The 25,829-nt window shown below is 42.8% G+C and overlaps 1 long non-coding RNA gene across 1 annotated transcript in view; it reads right to left on the bottom strand.

Annotated features, from left to right (window-relative positions):
- LOC137166497 (uncharacterized) overlaps positions 1 to 25,829 on the bottom strand; it is a 67,865-nt gene that overhangs the window by 5,748 nt on the left and 36,288 nt on the right. Inside the window, exon 2 of the long non-coding RNA XR_010923714.1 lies at positions 8,577 to 8,656. This is a non-coding gene — a long non-coding RNA (uncharacterized lncRNA). The remainder of the gene's footprint in view (positions 1 to 8,576; positions 8,657 to 25,829) is intronic.

Below are 25,829 nucleotides of genomic sequence, written 5' to 3'. Positions count from 1 at the left end.
GCTGAACCAGAAGGGGAAAAATGGGGGGGGGGAGAATTATACCAAGAAAAATGGAATGCAGTACTTTCTGTTGGAAATAAAATTCACTCTCCCTCCCCCACATTCATATGGCTTGTGAGAAACTATCAAAACAGCTGCTTGCTAACAGAAGGGTGCTGATGGGGGAAGACTGGCCTCTGAGGAGTCAAAAATTTATATCCAGTTTCCAGGGTGTTGCTGTGCAGTAGTACATGCTGTGACATTTCTGTTTGATTCCATGTTTATATAAAAACCTTTTCTTTCTTGCCTTATAACCTATGAAGCCTGACAATACAGAGGAAAATAAAGTCTCAGAGAAATCAGTTTGTTAAGAGAGGGGTTTTTTTTGTTTGTTTGTTTGTTTTTTGGGGTTTTTTTTTGCTGCATCAACTAGCCACTCCACTAAGCTTATTATGCTCATATCTGATCATGAATTGTTCTAGTTTATGACACCTTGCTTGCCCTACTAAAGGCAAAGGATTGAATAACTATCACCAGTTCATGTGTTAATGGCAGCCTAGGGCACTGTTCATTTAAACAATGCAGAGGGAAGTCACTCCTATGCGAGGAGAAAACAAAACCATATGTTTCTTAACACCCACAAAAAAGTGAAAATAGTGCTCCTCAAAATGATAACAAAAACTATACAACAGGTTATGACACAACTTTAATCTTAAACCCCTGTTTTCACATGCTTAGAAATTTGTGAAAATTCTCCTTCGAGTCTGATACTGTCCCTGCTTCATCTCAGCTGAATTATTTAGGAAAGCTAATGGAAAATCCCAGCCAGACTTTTTTTTTTAGCTGTTCTAGAGTGGGGGGAAAAATAAAGTAAACCCAATAAATATTGTTTCAGCATTTGAAATGTTTTTGCTCAATAGTAACTCAGAATGTCTGGAAAAATGTCCTTTGTATGTATATCATCTAAATGTCAGGCTTCTACCGCAAACAGCTGAGGTAATAGAACATAAAGACCAGGCAAATATTGTGTGTGTATATATTTATAATAGCAAATATTTCCCCTCCCCTCCCTTTTTCAGATAAGGCTGATCCATTTTTGCTCAAACTTTCAAAAAATTCACTCTCAGGCACAGACCATGCCTGAACATTTTCAGCTCAAAAGTTTGATGAAGTTATAACCAGCTGAAAAAGGCAACCTATTGTATTTACCTAGGTATTTAGGATTAAGTCAAATATCCATAATGGGTCCAAGTGATGCTCAGATTTCTGCCCAAATCTAAAACCAATTCACACAGTTGTTGCCCCTCTGATTAACCTGTTGTATTTACACATATCCATCAGTCCTGGAACAGAAGAGATCAGACAGTACACAGGAAGAACTCTCCTTCAATGAGTAATACCTAATTCTCAGGGAGCAACTCTGCCTCAATAATTTATTCTAATTAGGTATATTAAGACAGAGACCCAACTCCATTGCTGCTGGCCATAGCTTCCCAAAGAAGTTGTAATAGAAGACCTAACACCACAGAGTTTTCTTCCAGAACTAAAAGTATTCTTGCATAATTAGAAAAAGAACTTGTACGACCATGGGTAACAGCATTATCTGAACATAACACAGTGATCTATTTGTCATTGAGTTAAAGTTCATAGAGCAGTGAAACACTCGCTATCCAGCCCTTTGTAGACATGGAAAATAGAAACGTCACTTTTAAGGTTGGACTTCCTTTCAGATCATCTGATTATTAAACTGAAAGATTCTCTTGTAGCCCTTACAAGTAAGGGAACTTATCTGCCACACTTGTAATGTTTATTCTGAATAATCAATCACAGGTTCTTTCCCCATACAAGTTTCCCTTAAACTCCTTTCTTTCTCTTTGAGATTGAAGTGATTAGTGATAGAACAGTACAGATTCAACAATAACCTTCTAAATAAACCAAATCATTGAACTACCTATAATCATTAAACAGTGTAAATCTATCCAAATAACCAACCCATGCACCCAATAGGGCCAGGCTAAGAAACACATTTCATACTTAACATTATTAGAAGAGGAAAATACAAGGGTGAAACATTAGTCAGTGGAGAAACTCAGAAGGTCCCAGATCAAACTGACACCAGTTCAGAGCCCGAGAGACACCGAGAAAAGAGAAGCAGGCATGGAGTCTTATACTCCACATTATGCAGATGTCATGGATGTATATTCATATTTGTTCTAGTACCCCAATCATCATAAGGTCCATGCCTGCCTCTGTTCCATCTGTGGCATTTTGGGTGTCCATAATTAACCATTTGCATCAATCCTTTCTTAGTCATTTCCTAACAATTCCTATGCATCAGTGTAGTCTAACTACTTACCTATTGCCTAGCAACCTAACTGCAACCCGTCCCCCCAACTCCCCTCTTACAGAATCTTGCAGTATATTGTCCCTTTTGTGGTCTCTTGTTTACCTTCTTTGAATGAAGGTTGAAAATTAAGACCTTCTAGTCTGTACTATTTCAGCTAAAACCCAGCCTTTAGCATAAATTACAATAGGCCTCATACGAATACAACAAATCCTTAACATAGTAAACCTGATAATCCAATTCTTGTGTTCACTTACTTGCCCCCCATGCATGTTTCAAACTAATAAGCAAAATATCAAGGTCAGTCATAGACCCCTTATAATATTGTTGCATTTATCACAAAATAGCAAATACAGTGGAAAAGTAAACACTTGTATGATATGGAAGCTCTAATATTGTCTTGCATGGGCTTTTGCCATTTATGAATTTATGTATACTGATAAAAAAAAGTCATATACACTAATAAAGTCACTTCTGGCCAGCCTATGAGTGTATATTATATTCCAGGCAATTGAATTAATTTAATTTCCTTCATTCAAAAGAATCCCCACATAGCTAAACACAATACACAGGATCCAATTAGAAAAAGAGCTCGATAGCCTCAGAAAAACGTGACTGGTGAGCTTGCTTGTTCTATTTAAAAAGAAAAATACTTCAAAGGTAGTTAGGGTCATAACTAACAAACAATCTCAAAGAATCCAATCCAGCAGTTCCTCACTAGCAAAAGTCCCATGGACTTGAATGGGAGTTCCAGGCATAGCATGACTAATGGATTTGGTGCTCAATCCAAAACCCATTGAAATCCTATTTCTCACTTACTTCAATGAATTTTAGATCAGACCCTTGGCCTATAATGAAGTCATAAATGGAGGAAGAAACCTCCAAACCTTTTTTACAAGATTATATTACAAAACTATCCAGTTCAGCTTCTGTTAGGATTATGTAACCTCAATCTTCTCCTCCAAATCCTACCTCCAGATTAATTTCTTTCAGTAAGGCTTACAAAGCTGGACTCTACTCTGCTAGGCTAATCTTACTGCCCCAGTTCAGCAAAGGAAAAGCATGTAAGACATCCAATTGATCTTGAAGCACCTTGCTGACTCAAGACCTTATGTTGTTCCTGCAAACCATTAATTCAGTAATAACATTTAAAAAAACAAAAAAAACCAACCCAAACACAGCCACAAAATCATGAACCTCTATTGATAAAGGAAAAAGGAAGCCACAAGAGACAAGTATATAACAAAAGCATACTGTAAGAATTTTTACTGCAAACCTCATTTTTTCATTACTCTGCCTCCCCTCCCTTTCTTTGACCCATTAGTACTCTTTGTCTAATTTAGGACTAGATTCTACCACCATTACTCACAATGAATATTAATTACTTTTAGAATTAAATATGTAAGTAGCTACTGAATTCAGTGGAATTGCTTGCATGAAATGCTACTACTCAGTATTAGTAAGGGTGGGAAAATATGGTTCTTTGATTGTAAAACCTTTGGGGCAGGAACCTGTCTTTCATAATTTGTTTATAAGCACCTAAGCATACCTCTAGGGATGGATTATAGATAATAGATCTTCATATCGGAAGAATATGAAATATTCATTTATAAATTATTTTGAGTGTCATTTCTAAATGCATTTCCTTCTAAATAATTCCACAGCCAGGTAGGAGCAGTTTACATTTCCTGCTGGCTTTCTTTACAAAATAAAAGTAGGAAAGATAGAATGACTGCATAAATCTGTATTTGGCTCTCCCACAACTATGATGATATAAAAAACAACACAGAGAAGCACTGTGTAATGTTTATACAGCTCCCACATACATTATACAAGCCAACTGGTGATCAGAAATTATAGCTGACTTGCCCAATTTGTGGAGCCCCTCCAGACAGACCTGTGGGTAGATTCAGTATTTGTGCATCCTGTATGCTATTGCAGCCCTTCTTTTTACCAGGATCTTCACGGATTTTATACAGCATTTCTACCACGTGAGGCAAACAGGAGACTTCCTCTGACCAGCCCAGTAGGAACTGTTAATCTTGTCTCAACTAGAAGTGACTTTCTTCATACCTTGCAAACATTGGACCAAATTCTGTTTAGCTTCTCTGGGGCATTCTTGCTAACTTAAGTGGGCTTGCACTGGAATAATTTAAAACAGAATTTGGCCTGAGATGGCACTGAAGGATCAGTTTTATAGCTTGCATAATGTATATACTCTATGCTACATTAGTAGAAATAGAATAAAGACCTATGGTTCTTCTGAAATGACTATTACTAAAAGACATAAAATTCCCATCTAATGAAGAACATGAAGTCCTTGAATCTTAAAATCTCCTCTTTACTGCAGCATATTTCCTTACCTAAACAGTGAATTCCTTTGAATAACATTGAGCACTGTTGCAGGTGAAATTATAGACTCCAGGGATGAGATGTTGGTGCCATTAACGTCAACAAGAGTTTGCCATTGACTTCAACGGGGCCAGAATTTTACTCCAAGACTGTAGCTACTGCTAACAGATCCAAACATCAAGAATGTGCACATTCCTGTTTAGTGCCTCTTTAGTTTCACCACTGGCAAAACTCTGAAACTTTCTACAGACAAGATAAATAAAAAGAATAATATTCTTCATACTTTAATTTCTGTCAGTTACTTAATAACAATAGTAAGGACAAAATTTCCAGATGGAAAAGTGATTTTCAATTTGATGGCATCTCTCAAGTCAGCCTGAAGCAAAATTATGTGTGTGTAGGGATGGTTAAACTTTTTTGCCTAATTTGGGATCCACTTGAAATCATGGATTTGAAACTTACTGGTTTGTATTACACTTAGCATGCACGTTTAAGGGCGGCACCAGAAGAAAAAACATTCAGATAAATACATGGGGTCAAATCCTTAGCTAGTGTAAATTGCCATAGCTCCATCAAAGTGAGTGGACAATCTACCCCAGGATCAAAGATGGAGCAGAGAGGGATAAAAGAAAAATAGGAATGAAGAAACAAACTCAATACATATACTGTACAAAGGCCACCATTAAAAGCTTTAAGCATATGAGTAGTACCCTTGCCTTGCTGGATCCAGGCCAAAGAGCTCCGTAACTTGCAGGGTTGAGCCCCACATTTGTATAAGAAAATATTGTGACTACTGTGGGAAAGTTAATTACTTGCAAACATATCTGTAAAGATTTTAATGTACTCAGGACGTGATTTTTTGGGGGGAGGCTTCTACTTCTAAAACATTGAACAGACTTCCACTTAGTTAGAAAACTATTAAAAGAAAAAGCAACTCAGGTCACTTGTCAGGGACAAACCCAACAATGTAGGTTTAAATTAAAGAAGTAGGGGAACTGGTAGGGGGAAATAAAGAATTTGAATTACAGGGGGAAATGTGCACCTCATGAGCTGAAAAATTACTTTGAGAGGTTCATAACACCTTGAATTTCACAAGGTTTGCCCATCCCTGGAACTAAAGGAATTTTTTTAAAGCCCCATGTGATAAAATGATTTGTGCCTTGAGGAAAATGAGGAAATCCAAGTAGCTTGTTTGTTTGTTTTAGTCTCATCTTGAATTCCAGTTATAAAATGTCAGAGCTCCAGATTAATGTTTTTAACCATTTCCTTTGTGCTGAGAACTATGAAATAGGAAATCCAAATGTTTGAATTGTAACCCTGTCTCCCAACCATCAAAGTTCCCTTGGCTGATTCTTTCATGAATATAAAATAAAAACCATTATGTTGGAATGGAACAGTTTACAGGGAAAGATTTTTTTTTTTTTTAAACTTCACAATCTGGTTTCAGGCCCAGAGAATTAAAATTGGTGGTTTAAGCTCGGCCCCAAAGAGGAGTCATTCTGCATCACCAAACCAGAATACCTTATTTTGCAGAATTTGACACTTCTTTGTTGCTTCTCTGAATAAGCAAAACAGAATTTGACATGCATGGAAATTAAATTATCTCCAACCCCTAGAGCTGGTCATCTTTCCAGGTCAGGGTTACATGAATGAGGGAGCTCACATTTCACTGCTTGCACTGTGACTAGACAGAGATATTTTTCTTTTTTGAGTTTTTGACATGGCTTTAGATTTCTCAAACATTCATCGGAATAGAACAACTGTTAAAAAATATAGAGAATAACACAGCCTTAAATAAATCAATAGCTATGGTAGTGTGTTTAAATTTAAAATTTTGATGGTTTTGTTAAAAGAAGAGAATAGTGTCACATGCCCCCCCCTAAAACATAAGGTTTGCATTGATTCTCATAAACCTTAAATAAACATTAGGAAAAACATTATGAAATTTTGGAACACTGCTGGTGGGGCTTGTGAAAGAAGAGACACTGCTAAAGAAAATAAAGACTATCTGTCAGACATTGGAATCACAAACAAGCTGAGAATGGATGGTTTTGCAAGCAATCTTACGTTTCACAAATATTTACAGCCTATGAAACGCCTAAAGGCACTTCAGAAAAAAAAGCAGGAAAAACAACTTACATCATCAGGGCCACCATGAAAACTTCTGCACCCTCAAGGATTTGCAAGCCCTTTCATAGGCCCCCTTAATTGATTTAAATCAGAATTCATGTTTGGTATTAATATATATATTTAGAAAATACATATGAGATCTGTTATGTGTACTGTATTTGTTGATTTCACTCTTGGATTGCCAAACACAATCCAGTTGTTGAAAGAGTGTGAATGACAAACAACTTCCCTCCTAGCTGACCAGTAATTTTTGCCTCAAACTTTTGCTCTGTATGGCTTCAAATCCCCAAGGTACCCTAAGCATGTGCCTACCTTTAAAGACATGAGTAGACAAACTCTTGTGCTTAAACCTGGGCACATATTTAGGAGTCTTGATGATTCAGAGCCTTAACAACTAAGGCACAATTATGATATTATATACATAAGCTTTCTTCACTGAATCCTTTGTATAGCATTGTAAAATTGACCAGGTATGCAGCCAATACTGCATCAGGATCTATAGCAACTGCAATGGTAATGCAGTCAGTCAAGATTTCACTCTTCAGAGCTCCCCAGGGAGGTTCAGAACTTCACCGAGGATTTGCCCTTTGATAAAACCTCTCTCTAACAAGAAAATGGATGAGCCTTTGCATTTGTTAAAAGACCTCAGGACAACCCTCCCTTTCCTGGACATCTATGCTCTAGCCCCGAAAAGGAAGCACCATAAACAGGTATATAAGCCAAGGCCTCTTCCACAGCCTGTTTACCACCAACAACCATACAGACTGCCACACCAGTGTCAAAGGGTGCAAAGACCAAAGTATGCAGCCTTATCCACCCCAGTGACAGCTACCAAACTTCATCCACCAGTTACAGAGTACATTTGAAGGGACACTTGGGAGTTGCACCCTAACAATTATGCCATCCCTACCTATTTCTGAAGTCTACTTTGGTGGCCATCTAGCATTCTGTGCCCACAACTGGAGACCTGTTACAGATATCATCCACTTTGGCTACACTGTTGAGTTTCTTGCTTCACTTCTTCCACTGCTTGAGTCTGGCAACAGCATCCAGGCTCTTTATGAAAGTCTTCTTAGTGGTAACAGCACAGATGAGACAAAATGGCTACATCTTCCCATATGTGAAGATTAGCTTCTAACAGGCAAATCCCCATCTAGAAGCTCAGTTGGCAACCACGTTCCCGTCGACGCAGCACTACGCCACTTGTGAAGGTGGTCTTAATATGTCGATTTCTGGATTGACTGAGCGGGCCTTCACTGACCACTCAGTCGATCCAAAGAAATCAATCTGATGGTGGCGACTTTGCCACCGTCAGTGCAGCCATAGCCTTAGACTACCTCCTCACTCTCAAGATGTCAAGTCTATCTATTAGCTTGCTGTGAGTCCACCGAGCAGCAATTAGTGCATGCCACCCTTCAATAGATGGCTCTTCTATTTTTACTCACTTAGTATCAATCAGATTTCTAAGGGTTTGACTAAGAGTTCTCTACTAATAATGAAGCCAATGTTGCAGTGCAACCTCAGTTTCATACTTTCCACATTCACCAGGTCACCATTTGAATTGTTGACCATGTGCTCAACGTTCCACCTATCCATGAAGGTCACCTTCCTAGTCACTATTATGTCAGCCACAGGGTGGGTGAGCTGGGACCCCTCATGGCCAACCTGCTATACACTACATTTCATAAATAAAATGTATCCTTTCACCTCCAACCAAAATTCATCCCAGAGCTAATTTCTGAGTTCCACATAAACAAATCAATTCACTTACCAGTATTCTTCCCAAAGTCTCATGCCTCCAGCAAGGAGAGAAGACATTCTCTCTGTGTCAGACAAGCATTGGTGTTCTATCTGCAAAAGAACAAAACTGTTAGGAAATCACTTTGAGTATTTGTTGCTATAGCAGAGTGAGCAGAGACACAAGCTATATCTGTTCAGAGAATCTCTACATGGATTTCTGACTGTGCTCTCCTTCGCAATCAGTTGGCACATCTCTCCCCCCAGACAGACAGTGAGGACCCATTCCAATAGAGCACAAGGAGACTCAGTAGCATCTCTTCAAGAAGGACCTATGCAGGATGCTTGTAAGATAGCAACCTAGAGTTCCATCCACACTTTCACAAATCATTACACTTTGGTCCAAGCCTCTTCCACTGAAGCAGCCTTTGGATCTGCAGTGCTACACAGGCACCTTTAACACCTGCATCCTCACACCTACCCCTCCTCTCCCTTTCATCTCGGTGTCTAACTTTAAATACTAAAATAATTCTCTCTCTCACCCCCATCCTACTCTGATTGAAGTCAATGGGGAAAAAACCACCCTTAGATTTGAGTTGGACCTTCGGTTCTACAAAGAAAAATATATTATTTCTTCAGATTAGCTTTCTGAAACCAAGTCACATCTCGAAGAATCTGTGAACCTGAAAAATCTTTCTATTCACTGAAACAAAAGAAAAAAACCCAAACCCCAAACCCCAAACCCCATGGTTACTGGCTGATAATGATAAACCATCTGTTTCTCATGGAAAAATAGAATTATGCATTGAACTGACACACAAGCAAAATTACTGTGGTCTGAAGAGACTGATTAAATGGTAGAAAAGTAAAGATACCATAATGAAAAGTCATTTGAAATTACTCTGTTTGTCCAATTAAGATTTTTGGCTTAAGCAGGTGTAATATGATGGCAAAAAAAAAAAAAAAAAAATCACCTGGCCATTCTTCATACTGAGTTCTTTGCCAGGAAGATAGCAGAACACTAAAACCCGAGGCTTTTAAGGTCAGTTGAAGGACAGGATGTTGGAACCACATTACAAGAAAGTACAAAAAGCCTGCTCTATTTCCTCATTCATCGTAAGTAGTTTTTGTGAGCCAAGCATTTTCTGTGTTATTTAGCCAAGGGCATGCTAGAAACAGGGGTGAGGGGGAGTATACTGCACGTCTATGGAGTTGACAGCCAAAGTGCAGTAGCCTGATACCAGTGGGACCCTTATTAAGAGGGAGCATGTTTCTCTCACTTATGATGTTAATTCTTTTATTCTGTCTGTTTTCTGTCAAATAAAACATCCTTAACTCTTTAGTAATAAATTACACTAAAACATGTCCTATGTACCTAGAGGGATAACCATCTGTATTTAAGCTGACTGATTTTCTTTGTTCTTAGCTAAAAGATTTAGGTTTTTTAAAAAAAAAAAAAAAAAAAAAAAAAAAAAAAAAAAAAACCAACCTTCAGAACCAGTACTGGAATTTTTGTGCTGCTGTAATTTTTGTCACCTATTTCTCCTCCTTCCCGTCCCATATTCCTCTTCCCTATCATCCTGGGTTTTTCCTATAGCTCCCATCACTATAGAATCTGAACTGTTTCCCCTTCAGCTAACAGGTAGGGTTACCATTTTCCCATTGGGCAAAACAAATAAAGCTTTGCCTTATTTCCTATAAATTGCCAAGCACCTTTTAATCTGCTCATGCAGTCGTCCAGTATCCAAACTGTTCCTCCATGTATGGGGCCCTCAATGATGTGGTATTATTTGATGTATTTTTGGATGTGATTTACACTGGATCCAGGATGTATGCAAGTCATCCAAAATGGTAATTTTGGAAATTGGACTCAGTAGGGCAAATTCTGCACTGAAATATGTCTTGTGCAACCCTAATAAAGCCAGTAGGGTTGCATGGTGTGTAGAGTGGGTTCAGAATTTGGAGCAATTTGTTCTGAAATAGCTAAAAGGAAAAATTAACCCATTCTGGTCACCCCAAAAGTCTGATATTTTATGTATATTTCATGTATGAAATCTCAGACAGCCCTTCTGTGACACTGGGTGTTTCGGGTCAGCTGGGCTCTTTTCACTGGGACAGAAATGGGTTTTGCCTATTTCAGCTGGTAAAGGGCAACCATGGAGCCACGTCTCCTCCTGATGCTGAGAGACAACTCCCATCTCTTTCCCACAGAATGCACTTATCAGGGCTGTTTGCACATACATACTTTTCTGGACTTGTCTGTCAGGCTCCAAGCTCAGTAACACCTCCTCCTTTTTTCTGCGCTGGCACTCTCTAGTTCTCCACCTTTCAGGCATTCAGGTTACCATACCTTTGGGATCATAGGGGTCCTTTTCTTCTCTACAGCCTCCTAACAGACTCCTTGTTCAGTATTACTAAACCAATGTTTTTATTTCAATTTCCCACTTTGGTGTTTGTTGTCTGCTGGGGGAACAGCTTCGCTTAAACTCCAGAATAGCAAGTTACCTAGTTGCTTAAACTGATGATTGGCTTAGTTAGTTGACCAAGTATGTGTACAGAAAATGAACAATTGCAGACCTTTAACTACCAAACTATTTTAAATGATGGTAGATAGCTCCAGATTAAGCTAATTTTCAATGCTTCAGGTTCATAGCCATTTTATAATCCATCCTGCTCCATCAATTTTCTTAACTAGAATATTTGATTCTCCAGTTAGGAGCCTAGAATATACTAGCTCTGTAGGTCACTGTAAATAGTCATTCAGGCACAAACAACTTACCTCTTTGGTAAATTCCTGTCTAGTAGGAAGGAAACAATTTTACAAAGTTTGTTAGCCCACAAGAGATCATCATCTGTGCAAAAGCGAAGCTGCTTGGTTTAAATGGGATTACTTTTAATATTTTATGTTAACATTCAATGAATACCTTTACATATAAAATGCCACATTTTTTTTTTAAACCAATGAAACAAAAAATTGTTAAATTTTTCACCACTAGGATGCTTTTGGGCTGTAATATGCCCTCAATTCACACCTGAGTTTTGACATTCAGATTCAGGTCTCTTGAGAAAAAACTCACTGTTAGGCACTCCCCTATAGAAACCATCTTTGGGCATCCAGAGGACACAGGAGATACTGATGGGTCCTCATTCAGCCAAGCGTTGAAGCAGGTGAATAGTCTAGAAGAGTCAATGGGATTACTTGCATACTTAAAGTGCTTTGAGGGATCAAGGCCACAGTGCAGAATTTTGTGGCATTTGGCTTGCATGCCAGTTAAACAGCAGGCATGTCACACATCTGACATTCAGCTGTTTTCTACCACAAGATAATAGTTATATCACACACAACAGAAAATGAGGTGTGCCACATGACTCATTTGAGCAAGATGCATAACACATATGATTACAAGTTATAACCCCCCACTGCTTTCTTCAGCAATCTAACCTTCTGGTGACAGTCAACATGATTTGAAATTGAGCCCAGAACAGAAGTCATATGATCTTTGGCCTTTGTATGATACAGAATATTTTTGCAAACACATTTTCTGGAACAAGCCATATTGCAACAGTTTTTTGGATTATCTGGTTGTTGGCATTGCAACAAGATAAATGTGTTTCAGATAACTTTAGTCCCAGTTAGGCTGACAATCTATGTTTGGCAGCTAGAACAAGACACCATGAATCAAACACCACAAACTTGAGTCCAGATCTGGAGTTAGTTATTTGTTTTCACATTGACAATGGGCCAAAGTTTGCTCATAGGAGTCATCCAGTTGAGGTCAGGCAGTTACCGGACAGGCAGGAGGAGATCGGAAATAAGAAAGCGGGCCCCACCACGCTCCCAGAGCCAGTGGGCCTAATCCTTCTGAATTCGATGGCAACAGGTCCAATATTTATTGAAGGACCCTCATGGGTTCCTCCCTAGCAACATCTATCTTCCTCGGACTCGCATTAGGGAACCACAAGCCAATAAGATAAAACAAACAGCAGTTTATTAAGAAGGAAAACACAAACCAGATACCAAATGGGCCTAAAGCCTAGGGACCCAAAACCACACAGGGTCTCTGGAAAGGGAAAGTAAAGACAATGATGATTAAGGTCTGTGACTCTCACCCTCGGGGATATTTGCAGAGAGGAATACCACATGGGGTTTGGTGGGTGGACACAGGATCGGGACCACACAGGACAAATGACAGGAACGGATGGCAGGAACAGATGACAGGAACACAGAAAACAGGTAAGGCCTCTTGATCTGCAGTGTTGGGAAAACATGGGCTGCCACCTCGGAGGACAACACCTTGTATGAGTTATCCAAAAAGTCTTTTATAATAGTCAAACCAATCAGGTAACCTTGCTTTGTGCGCTCAGCATGCTGAGTCTGCACCTGGGACTTCAGTGCAGTACACACAGTACCATAGATTTTTGCACACGGCACTACACTATACAGGATAGTTCCTGCTTAAGGCTTACAAATTTTCCAACCATCAACCAAGAACATGCTTTTATAAATCGATAAATCATTAAATTCATAACATGTCGACTCACATGAGTAAAGTGTGCAGGATTTGGCACAATGAATTTGAGCAGTCCAGATGTGGAACCAGCCAGCAACAAACAGCTAAATCCATACTACAGTAAAGAAAGGATTAGAATTGATTTCTGATGACCTGCTCATGCACTGAGACCCATCCATCCAATCAGGAGAATTCCCTGGTGGTAGGGTTTATTGCTAATATGTAATTTATGGTTCCAAAAACTTTTTTCAAGAAGGAGATCCTAGCCAGTTCAATAGGACATGATGATATTTCCTGACAGTCTTTTGAAGGGTAGATCTAATTTTTTTTTTTAAATGAATGATTTCTTCACATTATAATGCAAGGACTGCCATTAAATTTAAAAAAACAATGGTTCCCTGCAGCTATGTCTGAGATACCACAGCATTTCCTTCTATGCAGAACTCAGAAAAATACTCCCCTAAATATAGGTAGAAAGGGTGGTATCTTAGATGCTATTGGGTAATAACTCTGGATAAATGCTAACCTTTAAATTGTGACCACTGCATATTCACAGCTATCTTGTAATTTTGGATATGGTCTTACAGTGTTTTAAAGAAGCAAGTTGTGGGAAGACTGGGCAACTGTACAAAAAAAACAAACAAAAAAAACACACTTCACAGAATTTTAAGTGAATTTGCTTTGTGTTTGTGCTTCTTTTACATTCATTTTCTACAATTATTATTCCAAATAGGTTTATAGATAGGAATGTTCATGAAAGCAGCAAAATTTACATGAGTATTAGAGAATATCTACAGAAAAATATCTGAACACATATTGTGATCCTCCTGGTCATATTGAATAATGCTTTAATCCACAAATAGTCCCACTGGAGTCAAGGGGACTAAAAGTGGAGTGTGGTTTGCTATCATTATCTGGCTCAGTCTATCTATGACTCAGTTCCCCATCTGTAAAATGAGAATAATAGTATTTTTTCCTTCCACCCATTGTCTGTTCTGTCTGTTTAGATTGTAAACTCTGCAGAGTAGGCATCATCCCTTACTTTGTATTTGTACATATATTTGTACAGTGCCCTGATTTCAGACAGGACCTCTAGACACTATTGAAATGCAAGTAAAACAGCAGCAGCAACTGCTATTACTACTACAATGTTCTAAATTAATTTAAGTTATTAAACAAAGAATATCAATTGCATATTATGGGCAAATATTAGTAACCAAATAAATTCTCCATGGTTTACAATATCTCGATAGACCTATACTAAACTCCCATAGGATTAGATCCTAAAACATTTTAACTAGAGCTGGATGAAGAATTTGGATTGAAGAATTTATCTGATGAATGCTACCTCTTTTTCTGTTTGCACATTGTCTGGAATATGTTACATCTTTCTCAAATACATTTGTTATTCAAATATTCTAATGAAGAGTTTTAATGAGAAATTCGTGGTCTGTAGATCATTTGTAAATAGTACATTGTAAGTATTTTATGTTTGAACTGCTAGTTTTCAGCAACATTATTATTGAAGACATTTATTTGCCACCCAGCACCAATTCATAGGTTACATAGTATGTTTCTGCTTTCTGACTGGATGAGCATAACACTTATAATGAGGTTTATGGTACAAATAGTGACATTTATTAATTCAAAATTTTCACTTTTCATTCTCTAATATTTTCTTAAATTCCACTGTTTCTGCTAACAATTCTGCCACGAGAGTCTATTTTTATTAGTTGACCAGCTCTATTAAGAAACAAGACTCAATTTCGCAGTGCTAATGTTCGAGTGTTTCTGCAAGTTATAATTTCTTGCCTATTGCAGAATTCCTATAGCCAAACAGAGGAATTCTCCCATGACTGAAGCTCAGCTACAAACATATATCCTCTGAATAGTTTCCCAAGAACTTTTTAGACAAAATAGCACAGGAATAGCTCTGAATGTTTCAGGAATCCATCTCAGAGAATACTTCTACCAATGCTCAGAAGACGACCAAAAAAAAAAAAAGGAAATTTAGGTCTTTCTAGAAAGTGCACATTTTTCAGACAGCTCAGAAAAGGAGGAACTAGATGACTCCAGGAACTAGGATTAGTATACAGAAACTTTTACTTTTAGGTTGCCAATTTGACTCATTCTGCCCGAGTCATTAGTGACCAAATTTGTTCTTATCGGATAGCTGATTGGAAGTCTATATGAAACATGCTGGAGTTTCATTCCTGTTCCAAAACCATTACAAAACCCACCTGTACAATTGCAGCAAAAAGCTTGCAACTAATAGTAGAGTTTCTGTGTGAGTTTGTAGGTGTGGGTTTGAGGAAAATCTGCTAAATGAAGGTAGGGTCAGAAGGTAACATTATGGACAGCAGGGAGAAAAAGTATGAACACCTATTGCAGTAGCAGTCAGATTCGTGATATAGTTAGTAAAAGGACTATAACTAATACAGCCAAAAAACTGCGTGAAGTCCAAGGAAAACAGCTGAAGTTGCACATGAATGCAAGGAGACTAGGCAATAAAATGAAGGAACTGAAACTACTCAGGCAGGAGGTCAAACTGGAACTCATGACTGGAATACAGGTATTGAAGGCTATGCACTGTTTGGGATAGATTGAAATAAAGGTAAAGGTGATGACGTAATGTTGTACATCAATGGTGCAGTGAACTGTAAAGAAATAAGAAGTGATGGTATGGATAAAACAGAAGCTGTTTGGGTCAAAATCACTTTGGGGCATGATTAGAAAAGAGGTTCTATTGGAATAGTATTGGGGGTCTGCTTTAGAACCCTAGGATTGGACTTGAATATGGATAGAGAGATAAATGGAATGGAAATTGTGTCATAATGGGAGACTAGCTTCTCACATAGCATTTATTCTACAATCTACCAATAATTATAGGGTCCAGTTATTCTTGAATATGATAGACTTCAGTTTTCTTCATCAAATAGTTACTGAATCAATAAGAGACAATGCAGTTTTAGACTTGGTTTTAGTGAGAACATCATAGAAAAGCTGGTTCTAGGAAATAACCTAGTTTTAATTATCCTTCTATTTAATTTAAACTGAATCAATTTATGATCACTTGATTCAAGGTTATCAACAATTATTTTTTTATTTCAAAAGAGTAGACTTTGGAAAAAACAGGGTTACTTACCAGTAACTGTTGTTCTTCGAGATATGTTGCTCATATCCATTCCAATATAGGGTGTGTGCGCGCTCCGTGCACAGATTCCCGGAACTTTTTTCCCTTAGCAGCCCTGTAGGGTCGGCTCAGGCGACCCCTGGAGTGCCGCGCTCATGGCGCAGTATATAAGGCGCTACCGACCCCACGGACCCTCAGTCCCTTCTTTCTGCCGACTACGACAGTGGGGACGGAGGGTGGGTTTGGAATGGATATTAGCAACACATCTCGAAGAACAACAGTTACTGGTAAGTAACCCTGTTTTCTCTCTTCGAGTGATTGCTCATATCCATTCCAATATAGGTGATTACCTTGGAGGTGGGTAGGAGTCAGTGTTGAGCCACCCTTGCCAGTACGGCTTTGCCGAAGCCCGCGTCCTCTCTCACCTGTTGTACGATGGCATAGTGGGACGTGAAGGTGTGGACCGACGACCAGGTCGCTGCTCTACAGATGTCCTGCAGGGTTACCCTCTCCAGGAAGGCCGCGGATGAGGCCTGGGCTCTGGTTGAGTGTGCTGTCACAGCTCCCGGAAGCGGCACCTTCGCCCGCTCGTAGCAGGTCCTGATACAGGCAGTGATCCAAGTGGAGATGCACTGGGTGGAGACAGGTGAGCCTTTCATCCAATCCGTCACTGCCATGAACAGCTGTGTTGACTTCCGGAACGGCCTGGTCCGCTCGATGTAGAAGGCCAGGGCTCGTCTGACATCCAGGCAGTGACATCTCCGCTCCTCCTCCGAACCGTGTGGTTTAGGAAAAAACATGGGGAGGAAGATATCCTGGTTATAATGAAACTGAGACACCACCTTAGGCAGGAAAGCCGGGTGGGGTCTCAGTCGGACCTTATCTTTGTAAAAGACCGTGTGGGGGGGGTCCGAGGTCAAAGCTCTTATCTCGGAGACCCTCCTAGCCGATGTAACAGCCACCAGGAAGGCTACCTTCCAGGAGAGGACGAGCAACGGGCATGTAGCCAAGGGCTCGAAGGGGGGTCCTGTCAGCATGGTGAGGACCAGGTTCAAATCCCAGGGAGGCACCGGGTCACAGACCTGCGGAAACAGCCTCTCCACCCCCTTGAGGAACCTGACTGACATGGGGTGGGAGAACAGGGATCGTCCTTCCATTGGCTGATGGAAGGCCGAAATAGCTGCCAGGTGCACTTTCAGGGAGGCTAGTGCTAGACCCTGGAGCTTTAGATGGAGCAGGTACTCCAAGATCGCCTGCATGGGCGAACCGCTCGGTGGGATACCCCGGGACTCCGCCCAACAGGTAAACCGTTTCCACTTGGCCCGATACACAACCTGAGTGGAAGGTTTTCTGCTGCCCAGCAGAATTTGCTGGACCTGTGCCGAGCAGGCTCTCTCTCTCCATCAGCCACAGAGTCTCCATGCCGTCAAATGGAGGGAGTCCAGGTCCGGGTGCAGCATGCGACCCTGGTCCTGTGAGAGCAGGCCGTAGCGCCTTGGGAGTGGGATCGGCATGTCGATAGACAGGTTGAGCAGCATGCTGTGCCAGTGCTGCCTCGGCCAAGCAGGTGCAATCAGTATGACATCCGCTCTGTCCCTCTTGATTTTCAAGAGGACTTGGGCAGGAGCGGAATGGGGGGAAATGCATACATGAGGGTCCCCGTCCAGTCTAGAAGGAACGCGTCAGAGAGGGAGCCTGGCTCGTGACCCCAGAGGGAGCAGAACCTCGGGCACTTCCTGTTCCAGGACGATGCGAACAGGTCCAGTTGGGAAACCCCCACCTTTAGAAAACCGAGGTCACCACTTCCGGGTGTATGACCAGTCGTGGCGGGGTAAGAATGACCTGGTGAGGCGATCCGCCTCGTCGTTCATGACCCCCGGGAGGTGAGAGGCTGATATATGAAAGTCGTGCCTCACTGCTAAGTCCCAAAGGCGGACAGCCACCTGGCACAAGGCCGAGGAGCGCGCCCCCCGCCGCCTGTTCATGTAGAACATGGCTGCTGTATTGTCCGTAAGGACCTGAACCATTCTGCCCCTCAGAAATCTGAGGAAGACCTTGCAAGCCAAGCGGACTGCTCTGAGATCCCTGACGTTGACATGAAGACGCCTCTCGTCTGCCGACCAGAGCTCCTGGGTGCTCATGTCGCTGGTGATGTGGGCCCCCCAATCCCACATCTGAGGCGTCCGTCATCAGTGTTACTGATGGGGTTAAGTTTCTGAAGGGGACGCCCCTCAGAACTTCCCCCGGGTCCTTCCACCAATCTAGGGAGGACAGTACCGGGGTGGGAACAGTGACCACCCTGTTCAACGAATGCCTCACTGGTACATATACCGAGGCCAACCACCCTTGGAGAGGCCTGAGCTTGAGGCGAGCCAGCCTCACCACATACGTACATGCTGCCATGTGTCCCAACAGCTGGAGGCAGTCCCTGGCTGTTGTCGTGGGGGACCTGTGTAGATCAGCTATTATGGCAGCCATGGTCTCGAATCGAGGACGTGGGAGGAAGGCTCTGGCCTGGGTGGCATCCAGGGTGGCCCCTATGAAGTCTATGCACTACACCGGGGTGAGCGTGGACTTCTGCTCGTTGATGAGCAGCCCCAGTCTGGTGCATGTCGCACAGATGAGTGCTAGGCTGTTCCTCACATGGGCCCTGGACCTGCCCCGGATCAGCCAGTCGTCCAGGTATGGAAAGATCTGGACCCCACTGCGGCGGAGATAAGCCGCTACCATGGCCATACACTTCATAAAAACCCTGGGGGCCGACGAGAGGCCAAATGGCAGGGCCGAAAATTGGTAGTGGGAGCCCGCTACCAGGAACCTGAGGAACCTTCTGTGACTGGGGAGGATAGAGATATGAAAGTATGCATCTCTGAGGTCGAGGGCAGCATACCAGACCCCTCGATCTAGGGTGGGAATGATGGAGGCTAGGGAAACCATGCGAAACCTGATGCGTCTGATGAATCTGTTCAGATGAGGAAGGTCTAATATGGGCCTCAGACCCCCCTTGGCCTTGGGGATTAGGAAGTATCGTGAATAAAATCCCCTCCCCCGTTCCTGTAGAGGAACTTCTACCACTCCGAGCGAGAGAAGGGAGTTGACCTCCTGTACGAGCAGCTGCTCGTGAGCGGGGTCCCTGAAGAGGGACTGAATAGGGGGAGAGTCCGAGGGGGAAGGCCATGAGCTGAAGGGCATAGCCCCTGAGGACTACGCTGAGGACTCAACAATCCGAGGATATCGATTCCCATTCGGCATAATAGGGCCGAAGCCTGTGGGTAAAGGGTCGAGAGAGATCCAGGGGCAATGAAGGAGTGCCACCCTCGTGCGCACCATCAAAAACGTTTATTCCTATTGTTACCTTTGCTTGGGCCGTGCTGGGGCCCCGCCAAAGACCCCTAGCGGTCACGGCGATTGGGCACCCTGAAGCGATCCTGACCCCTCCTGGGTTGAGCAGGTCTGGGGCTTGGCTGGGAGGCGGCGGTGGTTGCCTCTGGGCCTGAGGCCAAGATTGACGCCTCGCGACCTGGGGGGTGTAGAGCCCTGGGGACCTAAGGGTGGCCCGGGAATCCTTTAGGGCATGGAGCTTCTCATCCGTCTTTTAAGAGACGAGCCCTTCCCCTTCAAACGGAAGGTCCTGTATTGCTTGCTGGACCTCCTGGGATAATCCTGAAGATTGCAGCCAGAAGCAGCGATGCATGACGATGGCCGAAGCCATCACCCTGCTGGCGGTATTTGCCGCATCGCTGGCTGATTGTAATGCCGCATTTGCCACTGCCGCTCCTTCCTGGGTCACAATGGCAAAGTCCACGGCCTCATCTGGTGGCAGCGCCAACTGGAACCTTTGCAGTAAGGATCACAAGTTAAGGTTGTACCTCTCCAGGAGCGCCTGGTGGTTGGCGACACGTAGCTGCAGTCGAGTAAACCTTGCGTCCAAAAAGGTCCAGCTTCTTACAATCTTTATCTTTAGGGGTGCTGCCCTGACCACCTCGTTGGTCGCGCTGGTTGACAGCATCAATAACTAGTGTACCCGGGGCAGGGTGGGTATACAAAAAAAATCAAACCCCTCTTTAGGGACATAATATTTTCTCTCCGCGGCTTTGGAGGTAGGAGCCACGGAAGAGGGAGTCTGCCAGAGGGCCTTGGTGAGTTTCATAACCCTCTCGTGCACCAAGAGGGCAACCCGCAATGGCCCTGTGAAGCCAGATGACTCAAAGAGGGTCCTCCTCCTCGGACATCTCTTTGAGGTCCATGCCGAGATTGTCCGCCACCCGCTTTAGCAGGTCCTGGTAGGCCCTGAAGTCAAAGAGGGGGGCCTTACGGTCCCTAGCCGCTGCCTCATCTGGGGAGGACGACGACGACGACTGTGGGAGGGAACCCGTGGAGGGACCCTCCTCGGGGTCGGAACCCTCCTCAGAGGGGTGACTCTGGTCCGGTTGGGCCGGAGGTGGGGGTGCTGGCTGGGCCATCGAAGAGTGGATGGACGCAGTGCCCTGGCCCATCTGAGTGCCCCACGGCCCCCAGTACGGCTACTGCCAGGGGTCTTGGGGCCACGCTGTTGCTTGCATCGGTGCTTGCAGAAGCTGGCGTGCATGAGATCCGGAGCCACTAGATTGTCGTTTGTGGCCCTGGGTTGTTGAACGGCCCCTAGAGGACGATGAGGAGCGCCGATGCCGACGTCTCCGATGTCGTCGGGGAGGCGAGCTGCTGGAGGAGTGGGATGTAGAACTCCCCCTGCGCCTCGATCTTTTCCGGTGCCGTTTCCCACCCTGGGAACGGTGCCGCCTACGACTCCTCGAGACTGAGCAAGAGCGTGGTCTACTCTGCAGTGCCGAGACGGTCGGCGCCCTTGCAGGTGACGCCAAGGCAAGCGGTGCCAAGGCAAGTGGTGCAGCGACCTTCTCCCGCGTCGGAGATGGTGACCACTCCAGGCTACGCACCGGAGTCTGGGATCGGTGCGAAGTGAAGCGCCGCACCGAGGCATCGGAACCGGAGCTGTGATCCCCGCATGAGGCAGAAGTGGATCGGCGCTGCCTTGCACGTTTGCCTCTCGACCGCCCTCGGTGCCACGGTGTCGAGGCACTCGACGACTCCAAGTCGGAGCCAGGAGGGGAGCCCGCACTCTCGACCCTCCTTGACCATCTGGGGGGAGATCTGGACTCCCGTCTCCTCCACCCACCGGGGCAACCCAGCGCAGGTTTACCCCAGGACGCCGGTCCCGGAGCCCTCAGCCGACGGGGGGGAACAGAGGCGTGGGCAGGCCCATGAGGGCGTGTGCCGCCGCAAAAGCCTCCGGCATCGACGGCCCTTGCAGAGGCGCTCCCCCACCCCGAGGAGTCGGGGGAGGCTCCCTGCAAGGAGATGCCAGTGCCGGAGTAACCTCCACGGCACGTGGCTGGGGCATCTCCTGTGACACTCCCTGCTGTACCGGTCGCAGGGAGGAGTCCATATGTGCGGCCTCAGGCTGCTTCTTCTTTTTTGGCACTGCTGGCTTTGGTGCCGGTGTTGGTGCCGTTGGGGCACTCCGCACCAAGGAGATGCTCGGTGCCACTAGTGATCTCGATGGCTCGGAGTTTGGCCTGAGTGTGGACTCCATCAGGATAGCCTTCAGCCTGGCATCACGTTCTTTTTGGGTGCATGGCTTGCAGATTCTGCATTTGTCTCGTCTGTGCTGCTCTCCGAGGCATCGGAGGCAGCGGTCGTGAGGATCACTCACGGGAAAAACTTTAGCACACATGGCGCAGGCTTTGAAACCAGTGGAGCCAGGCATGGCTCTAACGTAGCACCGAAGGGCGCTGACTTACTATCTACTAACTGCTAAAGAGTTGTAAAAACCACAATCAGCTAAACAAAGAAAGCACTAAATGCTAACGGAGTCTACTTGCGATATGCAAGGCAGACGTTCCAGCAACCGTCACAGGCGGAAAGAAGGAACTGAGGGCCCGCGGGGTCGGCAGCGCCCTATATACTGCGCCATGAGCGCAGCACTCCAGGGGGTGCCTGAGCCGACCCTGCAGGGCTGCTAAGGGAAAAAAGTTCCGGGATTCTGTGCACAGAGCGCGCACACACCCTGTATTGGAATGGATATGAGCAATCACTCGAAGAGAGAATTAAGGGAATTAGCAAAGTCAACTGGACTGAAGAGTTCAAGGATTTAAATGTGGAGGAGGCTTGACATTTCTTTAAATCAAATATACAAAATCTATCTTCAATTTACATCCCAAGCAAAGGGAAAAATTGTATGGAAAGGCTCAAGACTGAATAAACAAACACCTCAAAAAAAGTTATTAGGTGTAAGCAGAGAGCCTCCAAAGAATGGAAAAATGGATTCTTCAACGAAGAAACCTACGTCTTGGAAGTCAGAAAACGTAGGAATAAAGTCAAGATGAATTAGATCACTGTGTTGCAATGGCATATTGATGACTGTATACCATTCCGGAATCCTTACAGATCCCCTAACTCATCACAAGAAAGCTGAAAAAGTGCCTTGGAGTATTCCCAAAGGACAAACTAAAAACCTAACCATGAGCAAAACATGCTGATCTTTGCACAGCAATCAATCCTTGTTTATCTGTGTAAAGTAAGTAAATATGTCTGCCTTCTGTCAACCATAAAAGGGCATGGGTCACACCAGGCATTAGGAGGCACATCAATTTTTGTACTTTGATGAAATAATTATCCCATGCACCTTAGGATGTCACAATTAAAGAGACAGATTTGCTGAAATCATGGCTATATTTGTGTTACATTGCATTAGAAGTATATAGATTTAATTTAGCTTGTTTACCGAGCTTGTTAACTACTTGATTTGAGTCATACAGTGAGAGTTTTTTGTTCCATTCTTGTATTTATAATTAGAATCCATGTTTTGATTGTATAGGGGTGTGATGAGGTTGATAAACCCCACACTGGAGAGATGGGGTCCAGCTGGAGAAAGCAGTCTCTTCAGCACAACACAGCAGTGGGCAGTTGGACACAGAGCTGCATTCACTGCAAGGGACTACTCCAGGAGGGTATCCCCAGGAGGGGAGTGGTTACACAAAGTTGGGACTCCTTAGCTCATAGAGGCCCGTGGACCAACTTGCAAGGAATAACCATAAGCTGTGATACAAGGAGGGACAAAGTGGTAGGAAGAGACCCAGGGAGGGTGTTAACTAGACCGCAAGTAGCAGACATCTTCCCTACAGTGCCCAAGAGGACCCTTGGGTCAGAGTCCAGTGGAGTGGGAGGACTGGGTTCCCCTATCCCTAACCAGTAAGTGGACTGTGGTCATAGATTAACCAATAGGCAGGACTTCCTTCTCCTCCTGCTTACAATCAGTTTTGAGTCAAAGGCAGTTTAGGTTTTTGCTATTATACCTGAGACTGTGGCCTCTCAGAAAAGCATACCTTTTCTTAACTACTTTTTTACCTTTATCTTTTCTCACACCACTCCACCTCCATGCTCTCTCTCTCATACGCATGCACTTACTTTAGAATGGTGACATGACCATCCATTTGATTGCATCTGGATGTTGGAAAGCTGTTCATAAAGAAATAATGGAGCTTGCCAGCTTTGCAACATTAACATTATGCTAATTTCCCTCACAAAAATACATTTTAAAAATTGTATTTGCTGGAGATCAGCACTGGCATCTGTTACAAATTACCTTGCCAGCTGCACCTAGTGAGTTTAGAAGCACCCCAACCCCCTCAAACTCTCATTACAAGTAAAATAAAATAATATTTCCTCAGTTTATTTACAAATAGAAAAATGCTCATCTTTTCCAGTAAACTGTTTAACTAAAGAAAACCCATATAAACAACAAAAAGATATATGAAAGGAAAAGATCAGTAAAATAATTTTACAGACATTCAACCAAAATGTTGTATAGAGGAATACAGTGAAGCCATTTAAAATAAAGATCTGATAAAAAAGCAACCAAGTTACAAGAATAAGCTTCCATTGTGTCAAAAGGCAATATTTAAATTGACTTAAAATAGATCTTTTTAAAAAATACTTTTTTCAGTGAGCCATATGCAAGTACAAAATTCAGTAAAAAACAAAGATTTCATATAACAATGCTTCTTGAAAAATTAAGGGCAAAAGTTTCCAATTGGAGGGCCTAAAATTGAGTCTTTAAAGCCAGGATTTTCAAATACTTAGATTCCTAATTCCATTGGTGCCTCCTTGATTTTCAGAAGTAGCTCCAATAGCTCCATCTGAAGTTAAAAAGATTTTTCCCTTGCTTTATAGCAGCTAAAATATAAAAATTATCTTTTTAAAAAAAATCAGAAGCATTGGATGTTTAAGAAGGTAGATTCTTAAGGCACTATAAATTTAATTTTTGAATCTTTCCCAGACGTAGTTTAAACAAGATAATCTGGAAAATTTAGAAACAGAGTAGGACTAAGATGGGACTGTAGGTGCATCACTATAAATATGGTGTCATGTCTCTGACCTTCTAAACTGTTAACATGGCTGGGGGTTCTGATTGCACAATCTGCTAATTCCTCCAGAGTCTATTAAGATGTTTCTGTAGCATTTTTCTCGATGTAATAGTAGACTATGGTTTATTGATACTAATTTGCTGTGTTATACCCTCCCCCCCCTTTAAAATTGATTTTTTTTTAAACAGCACTTTTTCTTGAATTGCTCAGTAACCTAATGGCTACTACCGTTTATCCACAGTGATAGATGGGCAAATGTGAGAGATATGGAGATGTCAATGACAAAAGCACAAATATTTTTTTTCCTCCTTCTTATGAGTAAAATCCGTGGCTATTTTTCACACAGCCGATTTACTGCACTGGAGACCACTGCACTGCCAAAACAGCAAACACTGTACTCAAATTGCTTATTCTCACAAGACACTAGGCATAACATCAGTGGAGGCTTATTCCATGTTGAAATCAGTCAGTTACTTGTATCCTGCTGTGGGAGAATAGGACCATGGAGTAATACTGAAATCTGCTCAAGGAGTGCCTTCTCATCCTCCTCCTTTTGTGACAGGGTCTAGTCTTCTCTGTCAGAACAAGTCCTAATACTATGCCAAAATATTATATGGGGAGGAAGCCAGGACTAGGTTTCATTTGCACTTACACACCAACATTATCTCACATATATGAAGAAATCTATAATAAGCTGATCCAATGATGAGATTACTTATTTCTGGACTTGCCATCTCTATTCTGTTGGGGTGGAGGAAAGTACATCCTTATTCCAGGGGTGTGTTTTCCTGCCCTGGAATGCAACTATCTTGCCTATTTATTTACTTATAAAACATAGCCATCATTTTATTTTGCTTACCCTTCTGACACTTTAAAAATTTCTCTCCTTTAATGATCTCAACCCTCCACAAATATTTACAAGCATAACAACTTGTAAACTTCTCCTGTCACATACCTCGTGTTATCCTAATTGTTACAAACATTGTCTCCAGCATCCCAAATGGCCTCTAGACCTGGCCTAACAAACACCTCTTATCACCATCAACCATAGCAATATATCATTTCCTAACATGAACCAGTTATTTATAAATAGAATGGAACAATAATAAATTCAAGGAAAAATGCAGAATTCTGTATAAACTTTCATGACAAAGCGTTCTAATGAGCTGCAAAGTGCAGATGTTTTTCCAGTAGGTTTTTACAGTGCTTTTTTTTTTTTC

Source organism: Emydura macquarii, unplaced genomic scaffold (assembly GCF_026122565.2).
Source record: "Emydura macquarii macquarii isolate MOO-44397 ecotype Brisbane River unplaced genomic scaffold, CSIRO-AGI_Emac_v2 contig_2863, whole genome shotgun sequence".
Classification (NCBI taxonomy): Eukaryota; Metazoa; Chordata; order Testudines; family Chelidae; genus Emydura; species Emydura macquarii.
The sequence above is the reverse complement of the archived record's forward strand: the minus strand, read 5'-3'. Positions and strand labels throughout refer to the sequence as shown.